The following is a 12,651-nucleotide window of genomic DNA, read 5'->3' on the forward strand; positions in this document are numbered from 1 at the left end:
CCCAAATAGTTCTATGTAGTATGCATCTAAACTGAGCCAAACAAGAAATATGCACCCAAACCCCTATCATACCTAACCCACATAGTTATACAGAGTATGTAACTTCCTAAATATAAATCAATATTTGGTCTAAATCGCTGAATCAGTATCCAACATATTGAGTCAATTTGAAAAGCCTAATACTATATAAAGTCCAAGACAAAGTACAAATAAATCTTGTGTAGGGTCTGTGATGCAAGTTCAGTTTTTGCCTGATTTGCATTGAGCTAACCTACTAGTCCAAATGGATCCTTCCTTATTTGGATGTTCCTATGGATCCTCTAATTTTGAAAAATAAAAAAAAGATTTTATTTTTTGGATCGACCGGATCTGAATATAAGATGAGAGAGTTGTGGGTTTGTTTTTCAAGTTGTGCATCTTTCTTCCTTTGCCGAGCATGGATTAGTCACACCAAAAACTCGAAATCTTCAATGTTGGACTTTTTAGCTTGCGAGTAGTCATACCTCATACGTGGGTCCTATAAAATAAACAAGTTTTATGGTGTGAGCCACCACTAAGGCTAAAAAAATATGAAAACACGAACAAATATGCAAAAAGTTAGAAAAAAATCATACTTTTTATAATAAAATAAATATAATAAAAAGTGTAGAAAAACTGAATCTCACCTTTGACTCAAGTAGTCATTTCCTATAACAATAATGAGCACATAGAGACTAACAACATTCCAATTAGGCACGGTCTTTGGAAAACTAAGTGAGATAGGGGATCTAGACCTATAGTAGGTTAGGTGGGCTCAGCAGGGCTAGACTCACATGAGCAGAGTTTGGGTGCTGGACTCTATGTTGCTAAGTTGAGCTGCAGGTACAACAAAGTTTTTTTACTTAGTTTTTAGATACTTAACTAGGGAAAGGGGTCCCTATTTAAAGTTTTTCTATCAAGTTTGAATCATAATTTCATGAATTCTAGATCCAAAGATCCATATTTGGCTTTTGATGATGCGGCGAGATCCTATTGGTTGGGCATTTTAAGGTTTCTTTTTTTATTGGTTCTTAATTTCTAGGTTGAATCCTATTGGTTTGACTTACCTAGCATAAGGGCTAAGTGAGAACAATCCTTAAGATATTAGGAAGGTTTATGTCTAAGAGAAGGGGTTAAGCTTATAGGTGGTTTTTAGGGTTTTCTAAGAAAATAAGAATCTATGAGTGTAGATAAGGTCTTTAAAAGTTTTCTATTGATTGAATATAGGAATTTCAGATTTCACGTTTCAAATTGGGTCATACTTTGGATCCATTATAATAGGTTAACTTATTTTGGCCATAACTTCGTATTGGGATGTTAGATTGAGGCAAGGTTTAATGCGTTGAAAAATTAACATCTTTAACTTTAATTAATCTTTTAAATAAAAATTTAAATTCTACATTTTTTAGTAAAAAATAACTCAAAGTAAGCTTTCTTAAAAGCATAATTTTTACTGGAACAAGTCACTTTATTTTAGTCATAACTTTTGACTTTGATGTCATATTGATATGATTTTTTCTTGTTTTAAAATTAAGATACTCTAGTTTAATTGATTTGTTGGACAAAATCTTGAAGATGTCATTTTGGAGGTAAAAAATAAAGATAAATTTTGAATAACTTTAAAATCAATCAAAAATACTGAATTTTGGTGTGTGGCTCGTGACATAAAATGACCGTCAAAATTAGAGTTTCTACAGATGCCCTTATTTATTGTCAAGCATGTAAAACTCTGTTGATAATAAAAAAATAGACGCATCAATTTTGAAAGTCAAAAATATTAACTTTGTTATTGAACTTTAAAAAAAAGACGTTGATGATTGGCAGTGCGGGTTATAGCTAAAGGCATGTATATAACTCAACACAAGTCTCTCTACGATGCATGTCTATATAGATAGAGAGGTCTTGTTAAACAAGGTTTGACCAAAGACTAAGTCATTGCCTTATTTCATACAAGAGATTTTCCTTGAAGTTGGTATGATAAGCAGGAAGTCATTGCTAAGTAAGGTCAGACGAAAGACGAAACAAGTACCTTGTCGTGTAAGAATGCACAAAAGGTGAATGATAAGTTTTTTTTTTTAAAAGATAAAGACTTCTTGAAAAGGCAAACTTTTATGACAAAGACATTAGGATATGACAAAGATACTTTAAATCCAAACATGTTTGGAGATAAAGATAATTAATGTACTTGTCAAATGAGTATCAAATTGCTTCATCAATTTTTGGGACAACCTTATATGAGGATCCTAAGATAAAATTGAGTAGGCTTACCTCATGGGACAATTGTATTCCTAAGAACTATGTTAGTTGCAAGAAAATTGGCTAGTAACATGCAGAAAAATGCATATGACATGACATAATGATGTATGATAAAATATTTTTATTTGACTCATGTTGATCAAGGTGACCATGAAGCAAGTTATTAAGATGAAATTTTTGACTTGTGAAAGTTGAACTTTTTGAAAAAGCAATGCAAAAGATACATTAGATTAGTTTGTTTGAAGTCGATAATGTTATCTTTGATAAAAAATAATTTTGTCAACAAAATGCATTTTCAGACGTTCTTCACTCTCTAGCTTAATGATCAATTGTTCAAGGCATGAGGGTCTTGCTGACGACCAACCATCAGTCTCAAGACAAAGCAGAAACCTTATTTTACATGAGGGTCTCTTCGATGTAATCAGTAATCGTTAAAGGTGGGAGGTCTTACTGACAACCAACCATCAGTCTCAAGATAAAACAAGCAAGACAAAATGCAGTAAAACAAAGTCATATTTTTAAAAAAAATTGGGTCACAATAACATTTTTTGCAAAAGTTATGACAATTATCTATGCATTATAAAAAAAAATCAAATTGGATAAAATCAACAAAAGATTATATAAAATTTTGTCAAAAAAAATCTTGTCATAAGATCAACTTGCTAACCTTTGTGGATCAAATAAGACAACCTAAATTATTGACTATAAGATGAATGTTATTGATGATACAATCAAATCGTGATGCTAAAGAACTTCATGACAAACAAATGACTAAAGTTAATTTATTTTAGTTTATTAATTACAATTACACACATCAATAAAATATTGATCAACTATTGCATACACATCAATAATTAAATACATGACCATGAATTACAATATTTAAACTACAAACATGTTTCATACACACTCACATATCATATTTTAGAAATTGAATATATAACACTAAAATTGATTCATTTTAGTTTACTAGTTACAACTGCACACATCTATAAAATATTGATTTACTATTGCATACACATCAATAATTGAATACATAATCATAAATTATAATATTCAAACTGGTTATCTTATAAACATGTTTCACACACCATCACATATCATAATTTAATCATTAAATATATAACACTAAAATTGATTCGTTTTTTTTCACTAGTTATAATTGCATACATTAATAAAATATTGATCCACTATTGCATACACATTGAATACATGATCATGAATTACAATATTCAAACTGATTATCTTACAAACATGCTTTATACACAATCATATATCATAACTTAATTATTGAATATAACACTAAAATTGATTACAAAATCTTACAAACAAGCTTCACTATTGCCTACACCGACAAATTAAACAAGTACCTATTCACCAGAACTACACCTTATGGCTTGTAGCAACTTTTGTCTGAGAGCATGGACTTCCTCCCTCTTCACCATCTTCTCTACCTCAGCCTCCTCCTTTTGCTAAGGATCTTTCTCTACCCTCTCACCAACCACACTCTCCACCTCAGGCTTTGCCTCTTTTCTTTGCTGAGGTTCATCTTTTGTTCTCTCACCATCAACAACCTCACTCTCTACCTCAACATTGACTTTTTTATTTACTTTAGGTAGATCTTCTCTTTTTTTCACACTCTCCTCTAGCTTAGCCTTGTCATCCTCTCCTTGTTGAGGTTCCTCCTCTACCCTCTCCATCCTCACGATATCAACCATCTCTTTCTCCATTTTCTACATTCTCCACATGTCAATGGTTCCTTACACTTCTTAACCACCGATTGTTCGCGAACATCCCCCTCTTTATATGTTTTTTGGATGGGAGACATGATTATGGATATTAACACATAAACCTTTTTTTGCAGCAAGAAACTTTTTTTTACTAAAAGCTCATTTCTCAGTGAATATATCTTAGGCTTATTATTTGATCGCAACGATCTCAGCCTCATCTTACTAATGCTATATTTTTTATGATTTAATTCATGTTCTTGCCCATGGAGTAGGTTTCATATCTATCTATGTATTAAGCCTCTACCATATTGCATAGTATAAAAGATTAGCTAGTGGGTATTGTATCTGAAAAAAATAGAATTCATGAGATAGCAACATCAATATATTACATAAGGTTTATAGTAGAGAGAGAAAATTCAAACGAACTTTTGGTATTATGTACATATTCTACCTCTTCCTTTGATTCATCAATAGGTGTTGATGTCTCCATAACAATTTTTTCACTCGTTATCTTTATAATAAATGATGAATAATCTTTATACAACCAAATTCAAGGATACAGGTAAACAAGTAGGCAAAGTAGAATCACATGAAATTAAATTACAAAAAAATTGAAATAAGTCATTGAAAATACAAAAATATCTTCAAAATCATGCAATTGTTTTCTAAATATCCTTATAATACAAGATAAACAATCAAATTCAAGGATAGAGACATAACAAATTAAATAAAAAAAGCGAGCAAAAGAGACTCACATGAAATTGAATAAAAAAAATGAAACAAACAATTGAATATGCAAACATAACTTGACAATCATGCAATTGTTTAACAAAATAACTGATTCAATTGTTACAATGAGTGAAAATTGTTCTTACCAAAGAATCTTTTTATTGATGATGTGCTAGACGCTAAAAACTTACCATCGATAATGTACCACTATATGATGGAGATAGGTAAGAAAATTGATACCTTGCCAAAAGAATTTGCTTGGAAAAATAGGTTTGGGACCACAAAACCCTCATAAAAAAACCCTGTTTTTGTATAAAAATGAACCTCAAATGCAAAAAAAAACTTTTTTAAATATGAAGACTCGCATTTAATACGCATACAAAGGTTTGCAAATGTTACTATGAAGTAAGGAGATTTGCAAAAGCCTCGTCAGAGTATTTGCAAATTACATGTTGAATATGAAAATGTTTAACATATCTGCAATTGAGTCCAGTTGACTTTAAGCAAGTTTTTAGTTAAAAGAGGTTTACCTGTCGTCTGCGCGAATGTCACAACTGTTGCAAATGTATGGAAAGAAACATGTTGAGTTTGAACTTTTAAATTCTAAAAGGTTCGCATAAGAGTTGCAAATCTTCAAAGGTCTGCGTATTTCATGCGCAAATCTTCTGTGTTAGGATTCTATTTAGCCAAGTTCGTAAATACTTTATGTTGATTTCATCATGTTCATAAAATGTTCATGTGAATCTTTTTGTTATTGAGATGTGTGCTTCGCATGGCATACATAGCTATTGCACGAACATAAGCAGGTTTGCTTGTGCAAAAGGTAAAAATGACTTAAAAAGTCAAGAATCAAAATTTTGTGCATGGAAAAGATTTTGATAAATTGTGAGACATTTTTTAAATTGCACTATTTTACAAAGACAATACCATCATTTTTCAAAAGGAATTTATATCCCAGACTTGATCGACAGGTTTCTCCTGCACAATATTCACATAAGTTAACAAGACCATGCTTGGGTATTTGGGGTTCAGGTCAGGTTGGGTATCTGATACAAACCCAACCCGCTGACACCCCTAGATATCCAACTTCAACTAATCTGTTCAGTCAGAATGGCACGAATCAAGTTAGGGGCGCCCCCTGCAGTGACACAGCCTATGACACCTTAGATGCAATTCATCCTAGTGACAAACAACATCCAAGATCCAACTTTACACCAATTTGACATTTTGGATGTCGTTCATCCGAAGATGAATGACATATGAGGAGTTCATGAGGAGTTCCTGTCTGGGGCACCCCTGACCTGATATGCTCTCAGGCAAATCTACTTACCCCCATGGGAGAGGGTGTTGTGTGTTCGCCACGAAACATAAATTCGCGTGTTCCGGTGTGTATGGAGGAATATCTTGGGACCCACAATAATTTATATGACAATGTTGCCCACGATGACTTTATGATAAAATAACATATAAAAAAGGTAGATATGCTTTTGACGAAAATGTCCTCTTATAAGATAGATATGTGTTGGACGAAAATGTCCTCCCGCTCCTCGTAAATAGATTTGCATGCTCTGCCTTTGTTTTTAGCTTGTGTTACAACACATGGCCGCCTTCTCGTTTCTGCCTTGTGTTAGATAGAAAACATTCTCGGGTTCGTTCCAAACTCATCGAGATAACTATAAATCGAACGACTGGTTCGATCATTGGTGTGCGTCATAGAGGGATTTGTCGGCCATCTCTTTTTACAATCATCTCTTCTTCTTTGTTTTCGTTAGGCAGTATGAAAAAAAGAAATAATGCACAAACATTCCAACAAGTGCCATTAAAGCGTGGTATCTTTCCATGTCATCATGCTATTGTTGAAGAACGTATGTCAGCGTGAGTGTCATTAAGGTGTTGTTTTGTTATTGCAGGTAGATTTTATCATTTCGACGGTTGGAAACTTGAAGATATTTGTAAGACGCTGGGATCTGTTGACAAGAATGCTTGGTTACAAATGTGAGCAAGAGCCTCTACCCCCACTGGTATCATCCATTCACTCAGTATATGCAATGTAACACAAATCGCGGTTGTAGTAACACATATATGAATTTTTGAGATATTGTTTTGTTTGTTAATATCGATTTGTAATATATTATGTTGAATTGCAGTATATCGATTTGTGAGATATCATGTATTTTCTAGTGTCAATTTGTGAGATATTGTTTTGTTTGTTAATATCGATTTGTAATATATTATGCTGAATTGTTGTATATCGATTTGTAAGATATTATGTGTTTTCTAGTGTCGATTTGTGAGATATTGTTTTGTTTGTTAATATCAATTTGTAATATATTATGCTGAATTGCCGTATGTCAATTTGTAAGATATTATGTGTTTTATAGTGTCGATTTGGTGATATTGTTTTGTTTGTTGATATCGATTTATAATATATTATGTTGAATTATCGTATACCAATTTTGAAGATATTACGTGTTTTCTAGTGTCAAATTGTGAGATATTATTTTGTTTGTTAATATTGATTTATATTATATTATGTTGAATTGTTGTATATCGATTTATAAGATATTATGTATTTTCTAGTGTCGATTTATGAGATATCATTTTGGTTGTTATTCTCGATTTCTAATATATTATGTTGAATTTTCGTATATCAATTTGTAAGATGTTATGTGTTTTCCAGTGTCGATTTATGAGATATTATTTTGTTTGTTAATATCGATTTGTAATATATTATGTTGAATTGTCATATATCGATTTGTAAGATATTGTGTGTTTTCTAGTGTCGATTTATGAGATATGGTAAATGATTGTTAATATCGATTTATAATATATTATGTTGAATTGTCGTATATCGATTTATAGGATATTATGCTGAATTGTCGTATACCGATTTGTAATATATTATGCTAAATTGTCATATATCGATTTGTAAGATATTATGTGTTTTCTAGTGTCGATTTGTGAGATATGGTTTTTTTTGTTATTATCTAATTATAAGTTATTATGTTGTTGCTTTGATACTATGATTCATTCAATCGTTTTTTTGACTTGCTTAACTAATCGGTAGCCATTGTTATATGCATCTTGAATAAATCATAGTAAACGTATGCGCTGGCTAATGCAAATTGATATTTTTCTCATGACAGTGTTGAGCATATCAACTAGTTGCAGTGAAGATGATGTGTCTCAATCACTAGAAAGTCATGGAGCAATGGACATCCATACTATTGATGCACCTGAAGAAGTGAATATATGCACTAATGATGCACATGATAAGAAGGGTGCAGACATTAGATTCACTCTAGACTTGAATATTCCAGCAGACAAAATGCAATTCGATAATGATATTCCAGCAGACGAAATGCAATTCGATAATGAGGTACACGATCATGACAGTGCACTTGACAAAGGTGCAGGCACCTCAAGCCTACATGATAGTACACTTGACTCTATTCTTGTAGAGGAAATGCAGTTTAATAATGAGGAAGCTGTATACAAATTTTACGATGATTATGCCTTAAAACTTGGCTTCAGTGTTAGAAGGTATTCTTGGGCAAAAAATGCACATGGTGTCATGGTGAGAAAGGCATATGTTTGTTCTAAGCAAGGTTGAAAGAAGTCAAGTGAAAATTCAACAAGAAGCAAGTCAAATTCAAGATGTGGTTGTTCAGCGAGAATGGTGTTAAGAAGACTTCTGAATGGGAAATATATAGTTCGTACTTTAATCAATGATCATAACCATGAATTAGCCCCTTCATTTATGACCTCTATGTTAAAGTTACATCATAAAGTAATTGAAGTGCATGCTGCAATTGCTGAAATAGCTGATAGCGTCGACATTGCAACAAGGAAGACATATGATTTGTGCGCGCACATAGATGGTGGTTGCAAGAATGTATCATTCACACATATGGATCTAAGAAACCATTTGAGAAGGAAGAGGTCAGACAACGTGAAGAATAAAGAAATATGTTCTTTAGTTGATTACCTACAGAAAAATTCAAGCAATGACCCTGGTTTCTTTAGTACAATGCAACTGGATGAAGATTGGTATGTTGTCAATATGTTTTAGGCAGATTCAAAGTCAAGAGTAGATTATAAATGCTTCAATGATGTTATTATTTTTTATACGACAGTGAAGATTAATGTGGAATAATAGCCATTTACGCAGTTTATCGGAGTGAACCATCACTCACGGAGTTGCATATTAGGTGGTGCTTTTTTGTATGACCAGACCAAGAAAACATTTGAGTGGTTGTTCAGAGTATTTACACAGGCAATGAATGAGAAGCACCCTAGAGCTGTACTTACAGATGGTGATCATGCAATTGCGGTTGTAATGTCTCATGTATGGCCATATGCACATCATCGCCTATATTTGTGGCATATCTTTCAAAATGCAGCAAAGGACATAGGACATATTTTTAATCAGAAGTCAGGGTTTGATAAAAAGTTTAGAAAGTGTGTACTTGAGAGCATGGACGAGGTCACTTTTCTGTCTGATTGGGAGCAAATGATTTAGATGTACGACCTTGAAGACGGTGTGTGGTTACAAAATTTATATGCAGACAAAGAGAAGTGGGCATTGGCATATGAAAGACAATACTTTTGTGCAGGTATGATAAGCACACAAAGAGCTGAATCTATGCATGTCACACTGAAAAAAATCTTGTATTCATGTTTAATAATGTTTCGCTTCATGGAACAATATGAATTATTTGTAGACGGTCTTAGACAGAATGAGTTTGAGCGAGATGTGAAATACTTCAACACCCACCCTGTAACTTTAGGCATAAAAATATTAACGCGGCTTGCAGATCTGTATACACTAACTACATTTGAATGGATTAAGAAGGAGGTTATACGGGTCATGAATTGCAACATAGAATGATGTATGCAATATGAGAATATGCACAAATACCATGTTGTATAGAAGGGCGAAGAGCAACCAAAAAGAAAAGAAGCACATGTTACGTACAATGTTGACAACGGAACAGTTGAATGTACGTGCAAAATGCTTGAATTCAAAGGTATTTTATGTCATCATGCATTAAAGGCACTTAATCAAGAGAAGATATAAAAAATACTTGAGTCATATATAATGCAAAAATGGACGAGACAAGCAAAAATTGAATTGCTGGATACAAATAATGTCAGTCCATCTGGTATTGATGAGAAGTGCCACATAGCCTCCCGTTACCAACAACTATATAGGTCACTTATGCATATTGTAGATTTGGCATCGAAAAGCGAAGAAGCCTATGTATGTATGAGAAAAGTGTCAATAGAATTACTTGAAAAAGTATAGTTAATTTACCATGAGTCAGTTACAACTCATGAAGACCAATCTAAGAAAATGAGATCGAACAACGTAGGTAAAAATCACGCTTCCCATGACCCTTATGATAAGTTGTGCTGAAGCATCAACATCATCTTCGATAAGTCAGGAGTAAACCTTGTAGATTATGATAGAAATATTTACCTAGCGAAGGGTATCAAAAGAAAACCAACCTTTGATCGCAGTCGTCGGAGGACAAAGGGTGCATTGGAATTGATTTGCAAGAAAATATGTAAGAAACAACCAACCCCTAAGCAATCAAGCCCTTCGCATAGATAAATATGTAATACAGTATATTGCTTCTCATGTAAATTGTATTATATACAACTTATCAATATCTAACTTGTGTAATTTTTAACATGCAACAATACCCTACAGACGTGCATTACAACGTTAGAACCTGCAATCCCCCCGACCTGTCTGAGTGGAACGATGGCATGAGTTTGACAAGTCTTTTGGTATGTAATAATTTTGGGAGGATGTTTGCATTTCATGTTGAACTTAATGTAGTCCTGATATTGTTCTGTTTAATGACAGGCCCAGTTCGATTTAAAAGTGAGCAACGCAACATAGGAATCACGTGTGGATTCTTCAGCTATAAAATAATTATAGCATTTAACTTTCATTAGTGTAAATCGTTGTAATGTTTAGCATTCTAGAATTCTTTGTTGTAATTCTATAATTCTTTGTTGTAATTCTATAATTCTTTGTGGTAAATCGATAATTCTTTGTTGTAATTCTATATTTTTTTGCTGTAAATCTATAATTCTTTATTGTAATGCTATAATTCTTTGTTGTGATTCTACAATAGAAATCATACTACAATTATTATAAAACTCGACACTAGAAAACACATAATATCTTACAAATCAATATATAGCAATTAAGCACAATATATTATAAATCGATATACAACATTTCAACATACTAGCTTACAAATCGATATTAACAAACAAAATAATATTTCATAAAAATCGACACTAGAAAACACTTAATATCTTACAAATCTATATACAACAATTCAGCATAATAAATTATAAATCAATATTAACAAACAAAACAATATCTCACAAATCGACACTAGAAAACACATAATATGTTACAAATTGATATACAACAATTCAACATAATATATTACAAATCGATATTAACAAACAAAATAATATCTCACAAACCTGCTTATTCCGAGAAAACACATAATATATGATTTGTTGTCTCGGTGAGTTTCGTGTAACCATGTATTTTTATGATTTATGAAGTTATAATATCTCACAAATCGACACTAGAAAATACATAATATCTTATAAATCGATATACGGCAATTCAGCATAATATCTTAGAAATCGATATACGACAATTCAACATAATATATTATAAATCGACATTAACAAACAAAACAATATCTCACAAATCGACACTAGAAAACACATAATATCATATAAATCGATATACGACAATTCAGCATAGTATATTACAAATCGATATTAATAAATAAAACAATATCTCACAAATCGACACTAGAAAACACATAATATCTTACAAATCGATATACGACAATTCAACATAATATATTACAAATTGATATTAACAAACAAAATAATATCTCACAAATCGACACTAGAAAATACTTAATATCTTACTAATTGATATACGGCAATTCAGCATAATATATTACAAATCGATATTAACAACCAAAATAGTATCTCACAAATCGACACTCAAAAACACATAATATGTTACAAATCAATATACGGCAATTCAACATAATATATTAAAAATCGATATTAACAAACAAAACAACATCTCACAAACCTGCTTGTTCAGAGAAAACACATAATATATGATTTATCGTCTCGATGAGTTTTGTGTAACCATATGTTTTTATGATTTATGAAGTTACAATATCTCACAAATCGATACTAGAAACACACATAATATCTTACAAAATGATATACGACAATTCAACATAATATCTTATAAATCGATATATGATAATTCAACATAATATATTATAAATCGATATTAACAAACAAAACAATATCTCACTCGACACTAAAAAATACATAATATCTTACAAATCAATATATTATAATTCAATATAATATATTACAAATCGATATTAACAAACAAAATAATATCTCACAAATCAACACTAGAAAACACATAACATCTTACAAATCAATATACGGCAATTTAGCATAATATATTACAAATCTATATTAACAAACAAAACAATATCTCACAAATCGACACTAGAAAACACATAACAACTTACAAATCAATATACGGCAATTCAACATAATATATTAAAAATCAATATTAACAACCAAAACAATATTTCACAAATCGATACTAGAAAATACATAATATCTTATAAATCGATATACGACAATTCAACATAATATATTACAAATCAATATTAACAAACAAAACAATCTTACAAACCTGCTTGTTTCGAGAAAACACATGATATATGATTTGCCGTCTCAGTGAGTTTCATGTAACTATGTATTTTTATGATTTATGAAGTTATAATACCTCACAAATCGACACTAGAAAACACATAATATCTTACAAATC

Source organism: Nuphar pumila, chromosome 13 (genome assembly GCF_984573655.1).
Source record: "Nuphar pumila chromosome 13, dmNupPumi1.hap1.1, whole genome shotgun sequence".
Classification (NCBI taxonomy): Eukaryota; Viridiplantae; Streptophyta; class Magnoliopsida; order Nymphaeales; family Nymphaeaceae; genus Nuphar; species Nuphar pumila.